Consider the following 20,545-nt stretch of genomic DNA (forward strand, 5'->3'; position numbering starts at 1 on the left):
GGAGGGTCCTGCTTGAAGTGGGAAGGGTTCATTTACTGCCACCGTCCCAGTTCAAATGGATTGGACGTAAACTTACAGCAGAAGGATGAAGATAGCTTGTTTTTCTGTTTGTTAGTTTTTTTGGTAGAATGATTTCCTGACTAATGTATCGATAATCGCTGTATTGCTATATCGTGAGATCATCGTTAACGTGAGCTTCATATCGGAAATCGTATCGTATCGTGAGGTACCAAGATGTTCCCACCCCTACTGTTCAATCATGTGTCTTTAAAGCACCATAACAAATGAAGTATTTGACATAGAGCGCTGTCCTTAACTTGAATCAAAAGCGCGGATTTAAAGTTCTCTTCCAGTTTTTATTTGGCAACGATTGACCACGGAAAACAGGAGATATGACCCTTTTAATTTCATAATAGTAACAATGACGGAACTACAGTATTCACTATTCAAACTAGGAAATAATATGCAGGGCAGGGCAGGGCACTCATGCTATTTGGACGAATAATGCTTCGTTACTTTTTTTTCTCTCTTTAATTTAATGTTTTAATGGGTTATTGTACAGTATCATTATAACAACAGTTCATATAGATATTTTTTTTCTCTCAGTAAAAACTTAAAAAAAAAAAAAAAAAATCAAACAAAAATAAACAGTTACTCAAAATATTACTCATTATTTGAGTATCCTTTTCACTGGATACTTTTTTACTTGTACTTGAGCGCATTTTTTGAGTGACTACTTTTACTCTTACTTGAGTATATTATTTTGAAGTAACGCTACTTTTACTTGAGTAAAAATTTTGGCTACTTTACCCACCTCTCATCCATGGTAAAGGATAGCTGAGAGTAGATGAACTTGATAGACAGTAAAAGTTTCAAAATGCCATTTATAATTACGGTCTAGCAGCTTGAAAACCCAAGACATCTCAAAAACATTTTATGGCTGCCTGTGCAAACAGCCCCAGGATGCGACGATGGGCGAGCTCTCCTTTCATGGTGGCTTTTCAAATTAGCTTCAATACAAAGAGTGGGAGCGGTGCACTTATGCTTTTTAAGAAGCAAAGAAAACAAACACAAGTCGGTATTGACGGCATTGGTGCTTGTCACTCAGAAACCTTGTTGACTTGCAAGCGCGGCATGTGCACGCTGTGTTTTCTTGGCTTTGTCTCTTGGAAAGAGTAATTGTAACAGTCTTAAGTGTCCTGTTTTTTTTTTTTACGAGTCACATTAGTGTTTTCCATCAAGCTGTAATTACAGCCCATTCATGAAGGCAGGAAGGCGGGGGGTAGGGGGGTGTCCCTGGTCCTTAGAATGGCATGAATGGAACCAACTAGCTAACATTGCTTTATGGGAACATTTTGGAAGAACTGTCATCTATTGATATGCAAAGCGTAGACGCACCGGTATGCAAACATACACGTGGGACAAAAGAGTAACAGGTCCTATGCAAAGACAAGACTCGGACTGTTGAACATGGAAAATTGATGGAAAATATATACAAACATCGAGTGATAGCTGTACATTCTTACAAAACTTGGGTCTCACACTAGCTGGCTTGCTTAAACGCCGATAAAGAGTAATTAGACTGTTGAGTATGCTTCCGAATTATTTTATTTAAGCCTTGAAATACCTCTTATGATTTAACATGTTTTAACTCAAAGTGAGATTGCTGCATAGTGAATGTAGGGTGAAGATTTCATGAGTATTTTACTTTAATTTGCAGGTTTGCGTAACTAAACAGAATGCCTTTATTGTCTAAAAACAGCTTTGCAGGAGGGGGGTGACACTGTCTAGATGTTGAAAGGAGGTACTTGGCTTAAAAAGTCTGGGAAATAAGTGAACCTTTTGTGTGTGAAATGATGTCATGGTGACGTTATCAAACCACATCATCACACTCATACTGGTGGTGCTGAGTGGGGGAGGGTACGGTATGTAGGAAGAGTTTTTAAAGGCTTCTTATTATAGTACCACTTATTTTGCTACTTTATGATGCTAATGTTACAGTAGTATTTCGACTTAGGGTTTACTAGTCACTCGAGTCTTAAACATTGGATTTTTAGGGGGAGGGATATAAACTAACTTCAGATCTTTTTTGTGAGTTGCGTTACAGGAGCAAGATGATGGTGGCAGTGAACTTTTCATTAAGCTTTTTATCGCTAATCTCATCTGACATTAGTGTATCCTAATCATAAAACAAAGAGATTTCCACATTGAACAATAAATAACTACACATACATCTTATGAAAATCTGCTATCTTTATGCTGACAAATAAAGGGAACCACATTAGACAGGCTAATAAAACCAACAATTTTCTAAACAACTTATACACAAATGGTAGCAACACACAGAGAGTACAACAAAACTTACTGATATATATTCTTTATCCTCTGCAAAAAGAGTAGGATTATGGCAGCATAGTTGTGTTGGTTTTCTTCAATATCATTAAATCAACGTAAGCAAGTAATATGCTTGGGTATTTCACTGCCCTCTCCTGGGCAAGCGTGTACAACAAGGAGCAGTACAATGGATTAGAGCTGAAACGAATACTCGAGCAACTCGAGTAACTCGAGTTTAAAAACTGATCCGAGTAATTTTATTCACCTCGAGTAATCGTTTATTTTGACAGCTCTATAAGCATCACGTTTTGCTCGGACTACTTTTAATGCGGGACAACGCGCTGATGACACGTGCGTAGAGGAAGAAGCAAAAAAAAAACAAACACTGCAGCCGACAACCGCTACAAACGACGCCGACGTTGCTAAATACTAGCCCGCTCATGCTACGTTAGTGGCAGCTAGCGTCCATTGAGTCTCATAGAGATCATTTATGTTGAACTAGATGGGCAGTGACAGACTAGGCCGCGTCTGGGCAGCGTTAGAAAACAGCCGCCATCTTAAAGCAGTAGAGCGCTAAATGCTACTAAAGAGCGCTAAGCGCTAATATGTAAGATTAACGTTACTGTCACTACTAGCTCACCTTACGTTAGCACTGCGGAGGGCTAGGTTTCAATTAATTAAGACCGCTTTCGATGCGTAGCTAACGTGTCTTACATACAGGCTTTAACATAACATAGCGTTGTGGAGTGATGAGGGTGTCAAATAAAAACTCAATAATGCTAACTATCAATTTTAGCTCAGTAGTCATTGCTGGATAAAACACCAAGTAGCACTAGTCCCTAATGTGCTCCAATACAGCCTGTATCATACATTTATTTTGAACAGTGCAAAACTCAAAATCCTATCAGGACTTACAGTTTAGACTAACTTAAAACTTAACTAGAACTTAAAAATGGCTTGACACAAATAGAAATTTAATTGAAAAACGTGGGAAAAAATCCAAACTTTTAAGTGATGTGTGTTATCAAGCGTAAAGGCATTTTTAGGTGTGTTTATATATATATATATATATATATATATATATATATATATATATATATATATATATATTTTTTTTTTTTTTTTAAATAAGATCTAAAGGTTTTTTGAGTGAAAGCAGTGAATTAGTCATTTTTTAAAATTCTAGTTACATCTGAGATGCAATTGTTGGCTGTTTTCAACAATATACATCAAAAATAAAGACATTGATTGACTGAAAATGATAAAATGTCTTGTTTTCTCATGTATATCTATAATTGCTCTTCACCTAAAAATATATTTGTTTTATTCGATTACTCGATTAATCGATAGAATTTTCAGTCGATTACTCGATTACTAAAATATTCGATAGCTGCAGCCCTACAATGGATATATGGAATCAAGATGCAAAGTGTTTCGCTCATTGATTGCCATTGACGGCGCTAGGCGTCCAATCCATTTTGGACGTCAACGGCAGTGAATGAGTGTGTTGTTTTCATCAGTGATGAAAATAACGAGAATATTTCGTCAACGAACAATTTTTTCATGATGATGAAGTCACGATGACGAGCTAAAAACGTGTCTTGGGAGACTACAACATAACAAGATGGTTGCTAGATGTCGTCTGAAGACACGAGAACAAAATGAAAATTTGCACTAGTTTCTGTCATAAAGTCACAAAGTGTGATATTTTCTTTATGTATGTGTAGTTAGCACGCATCTTAGCAGTCTTCGTCCGCCCCGCCCGCCCCACAGACAGGCTTTATTCACCGGCCGGTGAGCGTGTGCCCATTCCAGCTTCCTTTGTGAAACACTTGTGTCAGGTGCTGCTTGTTAAGTTTTGTTTTCTTATTTTGGCTATGCCAATTTTGCTTTAGCTTTTAAAGGTCTATTCTCATATGTAGAAATTAAGGTGGGCCCGGTGGCTGAAAATGTCATTACGTATAACTGACTTCTCGATACAGTATATGAATTTAAAATGGACTTTTCCGGTAAAATGTTGTCCATAAAAGTTGTAAAGCAATTAAACAAACAACAAAAATGAATGAAATGAAAGAAGGGAATTTTTTTATAATGGGTCAAAATTAATTTTTCAACAGATCATGTGACCAGCACTTAGAGACGGTTATTTGCTTTGCTTAGCCAAAACCATCTCAGGATGGAAGAAACAAGATGGATCTATGTACTTTTTTCAAAAGCTTTCAAAGCGACAACAAGAGGAGTTTCAGTTTGTCCCGCTAAAGGCGCTAATTGTACAACAGAGCCAGAACGGGTGTACCATATTCAATAGACGACGTCCTTGACCTTGAAAGAATAGCTGTCCAAAGCAGCCTAATTTACAATTCCCCTCAAAAATTAGGGGGAAAAAACGTGCTCATTTTCAATGTATGAATAAATAATCCTGGCTGGAATATTCAGTCAAAAAGGGTGCCGTCTCCTGTTTTGCCTGCCGCCATTTTCAAACTCACTATGGTAAGGATTCGTTTCACAAGGGTGTGAGTGACTGGAAAAACTTCGCATTAAATTGGATATCTCAGCTGAACGCAAAAATTAGTGTCTACTTCTCCACAGAAAAACTCGTGCGCTCACCCACGCATAGCTGGGATGCCTGTATTTACGAGCATGGGCTAAACTACTAACCGAGCATATATCTTGTAAGTTAATTTTATTTCTGACACCACGTTTCGGGGTCATCAACATGTTTTGTCACCCCTGCAACAAAAGTCAAACTCCGCCTATGTCTATGCTGAGTGATCATCACACACTAAATTAACTTGTAGCATTAGCAAACCGTTCATGTTAGCATAGTGTTTGCGTTAGGATTCGCATTTAGCGCGGTGACTCGGGAGTGTTTTCTTAAATTCTTGGAAAACTTTGTACATACAGTTCGTGGCGTCCAGGTGACTTTAATTGCAAATAATGTTCTGTTTTCCTGCTGAGTGTGTATTATTATCACGAACATGTTGATGTCCTTGTAGACTACAATTATTGTGCTAGTCTGTCAATTGTAAAACTTTTGAAGTTTATAGACAAAAGCTTTTGAGAACTGTCGACTAAAACTAGACGAAATTTGAGTTTTCGTCGACCAAACTAGACGAAAATGAACACATCTTGAAATAACTTAAATAAGACTAAGACTCATAAGTTTTTTTTAGTCCAAAATACTAAGTCTAAGACGAAAATTTAAAGGGCTGCCAAAAACAACACTGGAATGAGCTAATATTTTGCAATGTACTTTATAAAACACATTTCTGTATTTTGGGGTGGCAGGATTATTTTGAGTCACGAGTGAGTTATAAATGTGCTCACTAAATGGATTAAACTTGCAAGCCATTGCACTAATGTATTTGGTAAGAGAGTTTTTCTGTATGTAGGGAATTATGTGAAAAATCCATTTGAACTAATAATCCTTGAACGCAGTAGTCATTTGCTATCTCTCAGCCTCAATTTAATAGGATGAAGGGGATGAAAGACATTATCAATATTCATTATCGAACACAAAAGACAATCCAAGTTTCACTTTTAGTCTGTCACGGTGACAGCGCATGTTAGCAAGCTCTACTTCCCATCACTCCAACCGAGGGCAAATTGCATGAGGCCCAAACGAGCGTTTCACGGTGGGTGAAAAGGGCTGATTACTCTGTAGGACCCAGGCAGTGACACACACATAATGACACGGGGTTGAAAGATTTAGAAGAATTCTAATTGGGGGCTTGCGCTTTACAAGATGATGTGCCGTCAACCCGTTTAACCGCACCATGATGGGTATATTTCCAGCCCCCGCTGCAGTTAGTAAGTTTGTTTTGTGGTGTGAACAAAGCAATTTCTGTGAGGCGTCAGTCACATTTGTTTTTTGATTGTTGTCTCCATTTCAATAGTGTGTCATATTTTTATCTATTTATACCAACGGCGTAGGTTTGCATAGAGACGGTAGGGACATAACACTACCATTTTTTCATGATGCTCAAATTGTCCCCACCAACTTTTAAGCAACCTTATTTGGATTATATATTTATTAATAAAGTTCAGTTCTATAGGTAATTTTGATGATCTTATTATATATTGCAAGGATAGAATTGAGCCTACCATTATTAAGTAAATTATTTTCATTATGTTCAGACTAACATTTCCCCCTTTTCACTTACTGAATGTGCCGGTCCATTTTTTTTTCTTTCTCAAATGCACGCTGACCCCCTACACGCAGGCACACTCACACAACGACACAGATACATGTCAACATGCTGCCTCTTTCGCCCCCTTCGAAGAGGATGGATATTAGAGCTGAAACGAATACTCGAGCAACTCGAGTTTAAAAACGGATCGGAGCAATTTTATTCACCTCGAGGAATCGTTTAATTTTGTCAGCTCTAAGCATCACGTTTTGCCCGGACTACTTTTAACGCGCTGACGTAGAGGAAGAAGCAATTAAAAAAAAAAAAAAAAAAAAACTTACCGGAGCCGACAGCCGCTACAAACTACGCCGACGTTGCTAAAAATACGCTAGTATGGTAGCAGGTAGTGTCCGATGCGTCTCATAGATATTGCATGCATTTAGGACTAGATGCAAAATGACAGACTCGGCCGCGTCTGGGCAGCGTTAGTAAACAGCCGCCATCTTTAAGCAGTAGACTTCTCATCGCTAATAAATATAACGTTACTGTCACTCGCTCACGGAACGTTAGCCCTTCGGAGGGCTAGGTTTCTATTGATTATGACCACTGTCGATGCGTGGCTAACGTGTCTTACATACAGGCTTTATTTAATCTGTAAAAACACAGCACTGTAGAGTGATGAGGGTGTAAAATTAAAACATAATAAAGCTAACTGTCAGTTTTGCTCAGTAGTCATTGCTGAATAAAACACCAAGTAGCACTGGTCCCTAATGTGCTCCAATACAGCAGGTATCATACATTTATTTTGAACACTGCAAAAACTCAAAATCCTATCAGTATTTACAGTTTAGACTAACTTAAAACTTAACTAGAACTTAAAAATAGCTGACACAAATGGAAATTAAATTGAAACACATGGGAAAAACACGTAGCTTTCAAGTGATGTGTGTTATCAAGCATAATTACCTTTTTAGGCAAGCAATATATTTTTTTTTTAATAAGATCTAGAAGTTTTTTGAGTGAAAGCAGTGATTTTTTTGTAGTCACATCTTAGATGCAATTGTTGGCTGTTTTCAACAATGTCCATCGAAAATAAAGACATTGATTGACTGAAAATGGTTCAATATTGGATTAAATGTCTTTTTTTCTCAAGTATATTTATAATTGCTCTTTACCTAAAAAAAAAAAAAAAAAGTTTTATCCGATTACTCGATTAATCGATAGAATTTTCAGTCGATTACTCAATTACTAAAATATTCGATAGCTGCAGCCCTAATGTGAACGCAATTTCCCGGGTCGACTGACACGGAGATTACGCGGACATTTCACGGGTCGCGTTTTAGGATAATGCCCAGGAAAGTCCCGGGATGAGGCTTATGTGAAAGGAAGCGTTAAATTCCTGGGTCACAGCATGATGGCTGACGAGGTAAATATTAGAGGCGTGCAAAATTTCCGATTCTTAGATAATTCGCGATTCGGCCGTGGAAGATTTGAGAACGAGGTGGGGTGGAGGTGGGGAACACTCCACTAATTTTAGTGCTGAAAGTCCAACCTGCATCAGAGTTAGCATAACATTAACTGTGTGAACTGTGTCAACCTACAAAACTCGAGTAGGAAGCTGCTTACAAAGAAGTGTCCTCCTGTATGTGTTTTCTACTGTTAATGTTCATTAAACTGTGAAAAATGTAGTGAACTCTGCTGGAAACTATAGAACATGAGCAAGAAGCTATTTAGAGAGAGAAGTCCCATTCTGTGTTTCACAGGAAAGTGTTGACAGTCAAAAAAAAAAAAAAAAACACATGCTGCTGCTTTTTTTCTTGTAAACTGCCTGGTTTAGAAGGAAAGAAACTTTTGAAACCAAATACGTATTAGTTTATTTATTCACTAATTAAAATGTATTTATTTATTTATTTCTAATTTAAAGATATTTTTACTTTCATGCAGACATGCAGACACTTTTTCAGATGATCATATATTAATCGTAATCAAGGTAAAAAAGTTTAGTTAATACCGATTTAGATTTTATCCATAATTGCTCCACCCACTGATGCACTTTAGAGGTGAAAATAGGTGGAAGAAGATGAAAGAGGCAACCAATTAAAGCAATGTATTAATCTTGTGGTGAAGGACGATGTAGGCCAGGGGTGTCCAAACTTTTTGCAAAGGGGGCCAGATTTGGTGTGATAAAAATGTTAGGGGCCGACCTTGGATGACGTCCTTTACGTAGAACAATATATTTAAGCAAATTATAGCAAGCCATTCTGTGTGTCACATTTGCTTTATTATTTTCTTTAATTAATAATTTCAACAATCTCGCAACTAGCCTTTGTGGCGTTCTCTTTCGACACTTGGGCTCTTGCGAAATCTTGCTGCGGTGAAATTAAACTAGCTTCAAGTTGCTTCAATTTCTCGCTGAGTATCTTCTCTGTAATCTTGTCGTACATGTCAGCGTGTCTTGTTTGGTAATATCGCCTCACATTGAACTCTTTAAAAATCGTGACTGTCTCTTTGCAAATGAGGCAGACGCGGTTGTTGCGTTTTAGTGAAGAAATAGTCCAATTTCCACCTATCCTTGAAGCGTCGGCCGTCGCAGTCAACTTTCTTTTTTATGTTGATTGTCGCCATTTTAGAAAATTGGAAGGGTTACACAGGGGAATTTTGCTTAGAGTGCTGCTGCCTTTTGGTGGGTAAATGAGGAGCAGCATTTAGTGTGTAAGCTACTTCATATGCTGGTAGCAGTACTGCTGACGGATTTATTAAGTCTGTGTGCGGGCCAGACGTTACTGATTTTATGACAGGGGCCGGGGGACGGATTAAATTTGACAACCGGCCGCATTTGGCCCCCGGGCCGGACTTTGGACATGTCTGATGTAGGCTAACATGTACTACATGTAGTACCTCCTACCACCATCCCCCCTCCAAAACAACAACAACAACAAAAAAATACCACTGCTAATTTTCTATATATGAAACAAGGGTGAATCCCCCCTCAAATGACTTTCTCCCATGAAATAACAATTTTAACTTCTTTTCATTTTTATGTACGATTCAGTAGGAAACACATCAGCATATTCGTGAGACATGTAGCCCTGACCCGTTCACCCTATCTGTTTGGTCTTATTAATGTCCCATCCCCAGCAAAACAGTTTACATGCAGGTTACTCTGTTATAGCCCCCCTACCAATATTGAGACCAAACCTGCGCCCTTGTTTTATACATATAGTCATCTATTACACAACCGGTCCAAATGTACATACTGCGATCATGCCTAATCTTTAGCAATCATGAGTGTCAATAATAAGCCAAGCTTCTGTTTTCTTTAGGCTCCCTGCGCGTTAGTCAATGAGTTACATTTTATAAAACTCAAGAAAAAGGCCTTACTGTGTCTCTCACACACATGAAAATTAACAACAGGAGATAAGATTAGCATTTATGAGTAGGTTATTAGTTATCTTTAAACTGTAGCCGTTTTAATGCTCAAAGCCATGACTTGACATAACGTAAGATAACTATCTGCCGGTGAATGTAGCCATTCAAGTGCCTCCACGGAATGTTTAATATGTAACCAAAGGCATTCAATTTGGATGAGGTTTTCATCTTTTCTCCACTAGCAATGATATTTATGGATTTTTTTTCATATGACATACATTTTTTTACGAGCACAAGAGCCAGCGTTGAAGATAACGTCGTTTTTGTGGCTGATGGCAAATGTGTAGCTTGTTACCACGAACTCACAGTATCACATTTCTTGAAGATGTGTGCTCCTGGAATGAAGTTATGACAGCTAACAAGTCGCCATGCTAGAGGTGCATTCGGAGATAAAGTTGTCTCAGCTCATCCGTTTGTTTTACACACCCTGTCAGAAATTTGATGTAATTAGATAAACCCCTTTGAAGTATAAGGTTGATGCGTGACACCTGAACATTTTTTGACCTGCCACGTCACCACTAAGTGACACTGTGACGAACTGAAGTTGATGTGGTTCTTGATAAACACAACTGGTGTGATCAATTACTGAACTTGTAAAGCAACGTTTACCCTAATTTTCGCACTATAAGGCGCACCTGACTATAAGCCGCCACACAACAAATTTGGCACAAAAACGGCATTTGTTCATCCATAAACCGCACTGGACTATAAGCTGCAGCTGTCCTCAGTCTATTATGGGATATTTACACCAAAAGATATTAACCGGTAACACTTGACAATGTATGACAGCATGATATTCGACAGCGACATCATACGACTGTCATAAAACCAAATGAACCACCATGAAGCCTCGAACCAATTGGCTGCAAAGCTTCATTGCTTCAAGAAGCTTCATTTGGCCATCACTGCTCCCTTGAGACAGTCAAGCTCTGCTGTGACCTGCTGTCAATACTGTTGTTTTCCAACATGCCTCCTAGCATGCATTGTGGCACTACAGATATAAATAACAATTAAAATTCATATTCTGTGCTATTTATGTTTTCAGTCACTGTTCCAGTATTTTTTCATTAATTGCTAAATATGGTATTTGGTAACACTTTATTTGACAGTGGCGCCATAAGACTGTTATTAGACAATCATAATTAGGACATGATACTGTCATGAGTATTAAGCCTGAGTTATGCTCGCGCGTTGCGGTGACAGCGCAGCGACTACGGCGTCATTCGACATTCGATGGTTCTCTGGCCAGTTGACGCGTTGCTCTATAATTCACCGCTAAACCACGAGAGGGATGTGACGTTATGTTTGTACGGTTTTGGGGCATGCTTGTTGACTTCCTCTTATTTAGTTTAACGGAGAAAGAAAGAAATAAACAATGCAAGATTGAACACTTGAATGTGGATCTTCAGCTAATCAACATTTGAATAAATGTTGATTATACAAATGTTGAGGCGCAGCCGACGCAGAAGACTGTTTCGAGGCGGTCTGTCCGACTTTTGATGCCGCATAGAGAGTTCTAGCCTCGGCTGGAAACCAGCTAGCTGTGGTGGCTAGCTTCAATCTGGCATCGAGCACTGCGTCCAGCGTTTTGAGGTCTGCAAGACCTCCAGCCCGATTTGTTTGCCGTGTCCTACAAACAGCCAGTGGGAAGCCATAGCAGATTTCTAGCGTCTATGGAACTTCCCAAACTGCGTTGGAAGCCTTGATGTTAACGTTATCGTAAAAGCACTGAGGCACTCTCAATCTGTGATGATGTATCGTGTGTGAACTGTCCGTTGTTGAAAATTAAACATCTAAGCAACTCTTTTGACACCAAACCTGTGCTTTATTCTTCATATACTTGAAGTGTGACACGTAAATAAGTCACAGACTCACAGTAAGCATATGTACACAATAAATGAAATGAATGAAGTGCATCAACCAAAAATACAACATAAAGTGATAAAAAGCTGCAGTTTTTGGCCGATTGGGTCACCGCTTCGTGTGGCCACTCGATTCCGAACACACACATACTTGTCTCGTGGTTCTTCCATTTTTTTTTTTTTTTTTTGGTATTCAATCGCTGGCTGACCTCCAGCCCCGTATTTCCAGCAATTTCCTCCCACGAATTGCTTACCATTTGGCAATCTTCATAATGTCTTGACGACACATTGTAGAAGTTGTCGTACTTGCTCTTCGTTGATACTCTCGTCGGCTTGGTACATTTTTGCATGTAGAAAAATAGTGTTTGACAATACCGGTGATTTCGCGGTGAACCGGAAACGACAGTCTGAGCGGACCAATCATAGTCCATTTCCACCACGTCACACGCGTTGAAGCGACGCGAAGTCAGAAAAAAAGAAAGGAGCCAGAGAGGCTACGGCAGAGGGTCGTAAATCGGGTCTTCCTTCACGGCGCAGGTCTGATAACTCGTTCTTTAATGAACGCTTATAACAGATGTCATTTAGTGATATCTGGCAAATTATCTCACTTTTGAATGGATGTAAAAGATCCAAGATGGACATAAATGGAGTTAGCGGCATAAATTTCCGGATGACACTTAATGACATCTGTCATAAGTATTCAGTAATGCCCATGATTGTGTCATGTCATAATTATGACGGTCTTATGACAGTCGTATGACACCACTGTTAAATAAAGTGTTACCTACTAACCCAAATAAATCAACAAATAAGCCGCACTGGACTATAAGCCGCAGGATTTAAAATGAAGGAAAAAAGTAATGGCTTATAGTCAAAAAAATACGTTAAGCATTTTTTTAAGCACTGTACTTCAGAGGGGAATCAGAGAATCTTTTGTTGCATAGTTAGCCATTAAAACGGAGAACGAGAAAACGCCAAAAATGGCAAAAGCCTTGTTTGTCAAGTAGCCGTTTGGAATTGGTAGAAAGCCATCAAAGTCTCAAGGACTTGTTCATCTTAGAAATTACCGAGATGACCCTGAAACAGTTTGTTTAAACCAAAACGACCGACTTCCTGTTTTTCCAAAGGATGGGTTTTTGGGACTTTTTCATATTTCCTGTTTTGTCATGACTACACCCCGACATTACATTACATACATTCCAGACATTATGGGACATTTCAGTGGGAAAGTAAGGAGAAAGTTGTTTATGTATGGATTTTAAAGCAGTATGTAAAAAGGCTCAATGTCACGGCAGAGGAATTTTACAATATCATTCTAATGAAACCTTTAGCGAAATACAACTTTTAAATGGCGTCGTTTGTCTCATATAATCTTGTATTAATTCTTTCCACGTGCGGTTAAGAGGTTTACTTCTTCTTATGCTCCGTTCCCCTATTATTGTGTAAGAGGCTCGGTGTGTGTGTGTGCTCATGTGTCAGCATTTCCCCTTCCAAGCTTGTCACACTACATCTTGTGATACGGCATGCACACACACATGACTCAGCTACTTTTAGACTTGAAATAACAGACATGCGCACAAAAAAACCTCAGCCTTTTATTAGTAGATCCTTGTCAACTAGTTTTTAATCTAATTTGTTTCCACAAATCTAAAACATATCAAAAATATTACTTTATGACACTTTATATAATTGTATTTTTATTAAAGAAAAAAAATTGCGCATTAAAGGGTTACACTCCCTTCCTTGGGCAATCAAGCCATGTTGTGCATTACAATAAAAAATATTTAAATTTAAATTGCATGGTCACAAAAAAGGCCAATTTTTACACACAAAAGTGTGGGTTAGTGTGTGCATGGTGATAACCACCAAGCCTTCATTACCTCCAGCGTGGCCGGGAGCAATCAGCCACCAGCTCGGCCCAGCGGCAGGCCAGAGAGCGTCAGACCTAGCTATTAGGCGAGCCTCGGCCGCCGCAGTCTGGCCGGGGCCTCCCGCTGGATGCACGTGGTCAAGTGTAATCTCCCAAACCATATCAACACAGACCTTTTCCTGCCTTTCAAACCCATACACTCTGCTTGTCGTAAACTATATTGACTGTCATATCCTGTCAAGATGACGTTTATGATTTGTGTATGATGTTCAGGCACATATGGAACACCGCACACATATGTATGCATGTAGTCACTGCCGTGAGCCACAGTAAAGTCATTACAGCATATTAGTGACAGAATCATGACCAAAAAAATGGGTCGGTATCACTTTGACAAAAACCTTTTCAACCTTTTAAAACAATTTGGCTCAAAGTCTTTGCTGATTTTAATTAGGGCCCGAGCACCAATTAAAATTGGGGAGTAGATACCTTGCGCAAACTCTACCAAAAAGTCTCTTGGAGCTATATCCCAAACCCAACAGGAAATCAGGTATTTTGGATTGCATGTGAAATTTTACTTAATTTACAGGGTGCACGTTTGAGACATTGGCGCCTAAGGAGTTAGTTGGATCATCGTCAAAATTGGTGAGACTGTTCATGAGATATGTGAGATCTAAAATGATCAAAATGGTGAGCTTTCATTCACGGGGCTGACCTTGTTGGAGTGCCAAAGTCGCCTTTTTTTGGCAGCTCGCCAAATTCATTAAATGACTAATAACTCTGCGATTCAAGGTTCAGTCTTTTTCATTACTGGCATGTATGAGAGGTATCAGAGCCTGAACATGACTGTATTTAAATATTAACTATTAGGTCTACCGCCCCCTGCTGGGAACACGAAACACCCTTTTTTACTAGATAGGTTCTTCCTCTGAGGGGGAAAAAAAAAATCAATTGACCTTAAACCTGCATCAGGGGAGCCTTAAGACCTGATGAAAAATACTGAGGTTTCATGGAAGCAGAGGGGTCCAAACAGGAAAGTGAAAATGACCGCTGCCATTATGTCTCACCACAAATTTTGAACAGTCAAAACTTGGCAGATATACTACATGAGAGTCGTACCCTTAAGGGTCCTGTAGGAGTTATTTACATCAACCCTACAGCGCCAACTAGTGTCAACAGAAAGTCACACATTTTACTTATACATTTCCAGTTCCTTTCAGGTTGGTCAGTGTAGTTGCAAGACCGTTTGTAATACTACATTTAAAGGCCCATGACCACATGTCTCTTGCAATGACGACCCTTTGTTCAAATTAAGAGCAATTAAATTTCTTTAGGGACTTAGGCAACTTATTGTGCCACAAAATGTGGCACACTTGGTTGAATTGGCCCAATTAGAAGATTAAAAAAAAATTTTTTTTAATAAGGGCGTGGCTGCACAGCTCAGTAGCTTCCTTTTTGTAGGACACTCTTCAATAGGGTTTTTTTCACCTAGATGTGTAAATTGATTTATTAATGTAATTTACTTTTCTCATCTCAGGATATACAAAAACATCTGTTATTACAATTGGTCAAATATTTGCACACATGCCAGTGAAATTTTAATTTTTTTTAAAACTGGTAAAAAAAACAACTGGCATTTGAAGAGGTGTGTAGACTTTTTATATCCACTAACCGTACTAAATTAATTACTGTACAGTATTTTTCAGACTATAATATGCTACATTTTCCCCTCATTTTGAATCCAGTGCGGCTTATTTGTTGATTTGTTTGGATTAATAACACTTTCTTTGACAGCGCCGTCATAACACTGCTATAAGGCTATCATAATTATGACATGACACATGGGCATTGATGACATTATTAATTATGTCACTAACTCCATTTATGTCCAGCTTGGATCTTTACATCCCATTCAAAAGTGAGATAATTTGCCGGATGACACGAATGACATCTGTCATAGGCATTCATAAATGCTAATGGCAGTGTCATATCATCATTATGATGGCCTTATGACAGTCTTATGGCGCCACTGTCAAATAAAGAGTTAACAAATACCATAACTAGCAATTAATGAAACAACTGGAACAGTAACTGAAGATATAATTAGCACAGAACATGAATTTTGATTGTTATTTACATCTGTAGCGCTGCAATGCATGTTAAGAGGCATGTCGGATGACAACAGTGTTGACAGCAGAGGTTGGCTGTCTCCCCCCCAAGGGACCAGTGATGGCCAAATGAAGCTTCTTAAAGCAATGAAGCTTTGCAGCCAATTGGTTCTAAGCTTCATGGTGGTTCATTTGATCTTATGACAGTTGTATGATGCTGCTGTCAAATATAGTGTTACTGGTTAATATCTTTTGGTGTAAATATCCCATTATACAGTGAGGACAGCTGCGGTTTATAGTCCAGTGTGGCTTATCTATGAACAAATGCCGTTTTCGTGTCAGATTTGGTGGGTCGCGGCCTATAGTCCGAAAATTACGGAATTTAATTTTATGACTTTTAGAATTGAAGTTGTTAGCTCATTGGCTGCCATTGATGATGACGAACTACAATTCCACTAAAAACAACTATTTCTACATAGACCACACAACAACTCAAATTACGAAAACTCAAATTAGCACTTACTACACTGACACTGGGAGACTAAAGATAAACAACAACTGTTCAAATGACTATAATATGTCTTAATAAATTAACCTAATGGCAGTCAAAATGGAGTGAACGTCTATCACCGTCATTGGCAGGGAAACAATCTTTCGCGGCCCTCCCACTTCAAATTGATTTGACGTCTATACGTCAATACCGACTTTTTATTTGTCTACTCGTGACTGAAGCAGACAGGTGCGTCACAACAGATGTGTCAGACAACAGTCCAACACATTCTTGCTCAACAGCTGACGGGGAATTACGCAAGCACGCACGCACACACAGTCACGTTTGGCTGAATGTTGATTGCAGTATCGATGGCGTGCAAGTAGATGCACATTATTTGAAGCAACTAAGTAGTGTCCACAAAGCAACAAATGACACACACACACGCAATGTGGGCAAGGGACAGTGAGGGCACGCCAGGCTGTTATTCTAGTGCACGCTGGCTGAGCAGACTGTGTAATCTCCAGGGTGGAGTCCATATTGGGTTTCGGGCTAATTTACTGCTTTTTGGCCCACTTGTTGTGCGATTTTTGCAGCAGAGAGTAAAAAAAGAAAAGAATGGATAAAGCCAAGACAAGTGGGGTTGTGGCTCTTTCACATTGATTATATGATTTGTATTGTGGTGTTATTATAGGAGGTGTAATCACCCTCAATGGTGAGTGGGGACAACCAAGATTCTAAATTACAGGTGTCATCTGGTTTACTGCTTCAATAAGTGGCCCACTAAAGCTAAGGGTGTTTTTCTACTTCATGGCATGCTAAATAAATGATTTACGGCAAATTTGCCATTATATGGATTTACCGCTCACTTTTAGCATATATCATCAATGTGGTCATTTTTTGGTTCAACCCACATGACCTCATTGGCATATGTGATAAAGTCACAAGACCAAAATAGAAAGACGCCAATGTATGTGGGTCGCTGTCTGGAATCCCAAACAAAACAAAACATGTGGCAGTGCGACTACGCCCGCCATGTGTCATATTTACATGCAGACTAGGAATGCAGCTGGCATTTTTTGTGTGCATGGCGATGAGATGGTTTGCACGATATAGCACCTGTCCTTAGTACTGTCTGGAGTGTGAACACCTCCATTAACTTTCAAGTCACTATTGCGCCATGTAAATTATTTAAAAACACAAAAAAATGCACGACTGGAATTTGCTAAACATCATGTTGACAAGCTACAAAGTCTCCTCCTACCACGTATACAGTACAAATACATTGCATTTTTTACTTTAACTCGTTCACTGGTATCATCATTTATGATACTTCTTAACTGTGAATTTCAAGTTTGGTAATAATTTTTGATGAGTTCAGACCAGTTCCACAGTTAAGATTTTGGACGAAATGTTATTTTATGTTTTTTGCCTTTGAAAGAATAAGAATGTGCTCACTTTTGATTTTTTTAACACTTTCATACTGCTTAATAGGAAAACATCAGATAAATTATAGAAACCACAATTATAAACATAATCTCATTATCCCCCATCATATTGAGGCCTTTTTAAAACACTTTTAAAGGATTCGTTTGCACTGTATATTCTTTGAATCATTTTAGTAAGCTGCCTTTTATTTCTGCACTTTGTTTTAAGTAAATGTTTTTCCTTTTTCAAAAAAAAAAAAAAAAAAAAATTAGGGCTGTCAAAATTATCGCGTTAAGGGGCGGTAATTAATTTTTTAAATTAATCACGTTAAAATATTTGACACAATTAACGCACATGCCCCGCTCAAACAGATTAAAATGACAGCACAGTGTAATGTTCGCTTGTTGTTTTTTGGTGTTTGGCGCCCTCTGCTGGCGCTTGGGTCCAACTGATTTTATGTGTTACACCATGAGTGAGCATGGTGTAATTATTGACATCAACAATGGCGAGCTACTAGTTTATTTTTTGATTGAAAATTTTACAAATTTTAATAAAACGAAAAAAATTAAGAGGCGTTTTAATATAAAATTTCTATAACTTGTACTAACATTTATCTTTTAAGAACTACAAGTCTTTCTATCCATGGATCGCTTTAAGAGAATGTTAATAATGTTAATGCCATCTTGTTGATTTATTGTTATAATAAGCAAATACAGTACTTACGTACCGTATGATGAATGTACTGTATATATCCGTCTTTTGTCTTATCTTTCCATTCCAACAATAATTCACAGAAAAATATGGCATATTTTATAGATGGTTTGAATTGCGATTAATTATGATTCATTTTTAAGCTCAAATTAACTCTATTAAAAATTTTAATCGTTTGACAGCCCTAATATATATATATATATATATATATAATTTAAATCATGAAAAGCACATTGAGTTCCCTTGTGCACAATTTGGATCATCAAAAAGATGGTTATTTTCATAAAGACAGGAATAATTTTATCATTTTTAGATCACAATTTCAGCTTAATAGGATATTAAAAGTTCGTTCACAGGCACGGACGGTAGCTAATTTCCTCACCAGCAGGAAAGACAAAATAGTTTATTACAGAAGGAATTAACACATGAAATAAAAACACGCGACGACACTTAATTACGTCGTGCTACAGCCACGCTCGCGTGATGCTTAAGAGGCATTTTTGGCTGCCATCTGCCGCGTTGTCATGCCAACGAGGGGCTGGTGTGTGACAGACGTCAGACAGCCCAGCTGGTTGGCCACCCCCCCGGTGGGCGGTGTTCGCCCACGCACGCACGAAGCATCTGCATTCCCACAGTAGTTCGAGTCAACAATCAGTGCGCCCCCCCCTTATTGAGACTTTATCACCGAGGGAGGGAGTGTAGGGGTGGGGGGAGCACATCAGAGCTGAAGCAGCAGATTTCAGCAGAGACCAAGTGCCAATGTCAAGGTACTGAGTGAGGCAAGCTCCTATACACACAAACACATGCACACTCTCAACCGACACACATACAATCCTTGCGTGACTTTCGAAATATTCAAACATGCACTCGAGTGCCTAGTTACGGTTCTCTCCAAATATCAATACAAAGCATGCCATCCATCCGTTAGCCTATGTTTTATCGGCCAGGGCCTTCTGACATGACTCCTGTAGAAACCATCATACTGGTGAAAGGAAACCCTCAGAAACCTGACTATAACTGTCTGTGTAAACCTGTGATCTTGGTTACATACTGGTGACGCAGTATTTCGCCAAATTAAACAATCTAGGTCAGGGGTCAGGAACCTATGGCTTGCGAGCCATATCGGGCTCTTTTTAGGAGTGCATCTGGCTCTCGGCCATCCAGTAATCTTGAATGTGGAACCGGCTGGCTCGCTTGACATAAACGAGCTGTGATGAGCTGATTGATTTTGGACATTTCAAACATACATCACAATGATATGCTTCAATTTGGTGCCCTTTGGTAGTCCTCCCATCGCGGATTGCACGGAGATGGGAGGCATTACAGAGCTCGCCTCGCATGTTAAGTCACCACTCAGCTAGCAACGTTGCTATAAAGTACAATTTAGCAGTATATAAAAATTAGGGCTGTCAAAATCATCGCGTTAACGGGCGGTAATTATTTTTTAAATTAATCACGTTAAAATATTTGACGTATTTAATGCACATGCCCTGCTCAGATTAAAATGACAGCACAGTGTAATGTCCACTTGTTACTTGTGTTTTTTGGTGTTTTGTCGCCCTCTGCTGGCGTTTGGGTGCGACTGATATTATGGGTTTCAGCACCATGAGCAGTGTGTAATTATTGACATCAACAATGGCGAGCTACTAGTTTATTTTTTGATTGAAAGTTTTACAAATTTTATTAAAACAAAAACATTAAGAAGGGTTTTAATATAAAATTTCTATAACTTGAACTAACATTTATCTTTTATGAACTACAAGTCTTTGTATCCATGGATCGCTTTAAAAGAATGTTAATAATGTTAATGCCATCTTGTTGATTTATTGTTATAATAAGCAAATACAGTACTTACGTACCGTATGATGAATGTACTGTATATATCCGTCTTTTGTCTTATCTTTCCATTCCAACAATAATTTACAGAAAAATATGGCATATTTTATAGATGGTTTGAATTGCGATTAATTACGATTAATTAATTTTTAAGCTGTAATTAACTCGATTAAAAATTTTAATCGTTTGACAGCCCTAATAAAAATTTGTAGAGGAAAATTAAACCACAAAAGTGAACCGCGTATTACCCCAAGTCACACAGGCGGGAGATCGGTTTCACTTTCATTACTTTTTTGCCTGTCAAATTGTCGCCACTTCCAGGAGAGTGAGACTCATGAAACGACTAC

At 38.6% G+C, this 20,545-nt stretch overlaps 1 protein-coding gene across 3 annotated transcripts in view; it reads right to left on the reverse strand.

The window, feature by feature from the left end:
• Positions 1-20,545, reverse strand: part of kcnq1.2 (potassium voltage-gated channel, KQT-like subfamily, member 1.2) — a 430,571-nt gene that overhangs the window by 111,473 nt on the left and 298,553 nt on the right. The window lies entirely within an intron of this gene.

Source organism: Corythoichthys intestinalis, chromosome 5, assembly GCF_030265065.1.
Source record: "Corythoichthys intestinalis isolate RoL2023-P3 chromosome 5, ASM3026506v1, whole genome shotgun sequence".
In the NCBI taxonomy this organism is placed as follows: Eukaryota; Metazoa; Chordata; class Actinopteri; order Syngnathiformes; family Syngnathidae; genus Corythoichthys; species Corythoichthys intestinalis.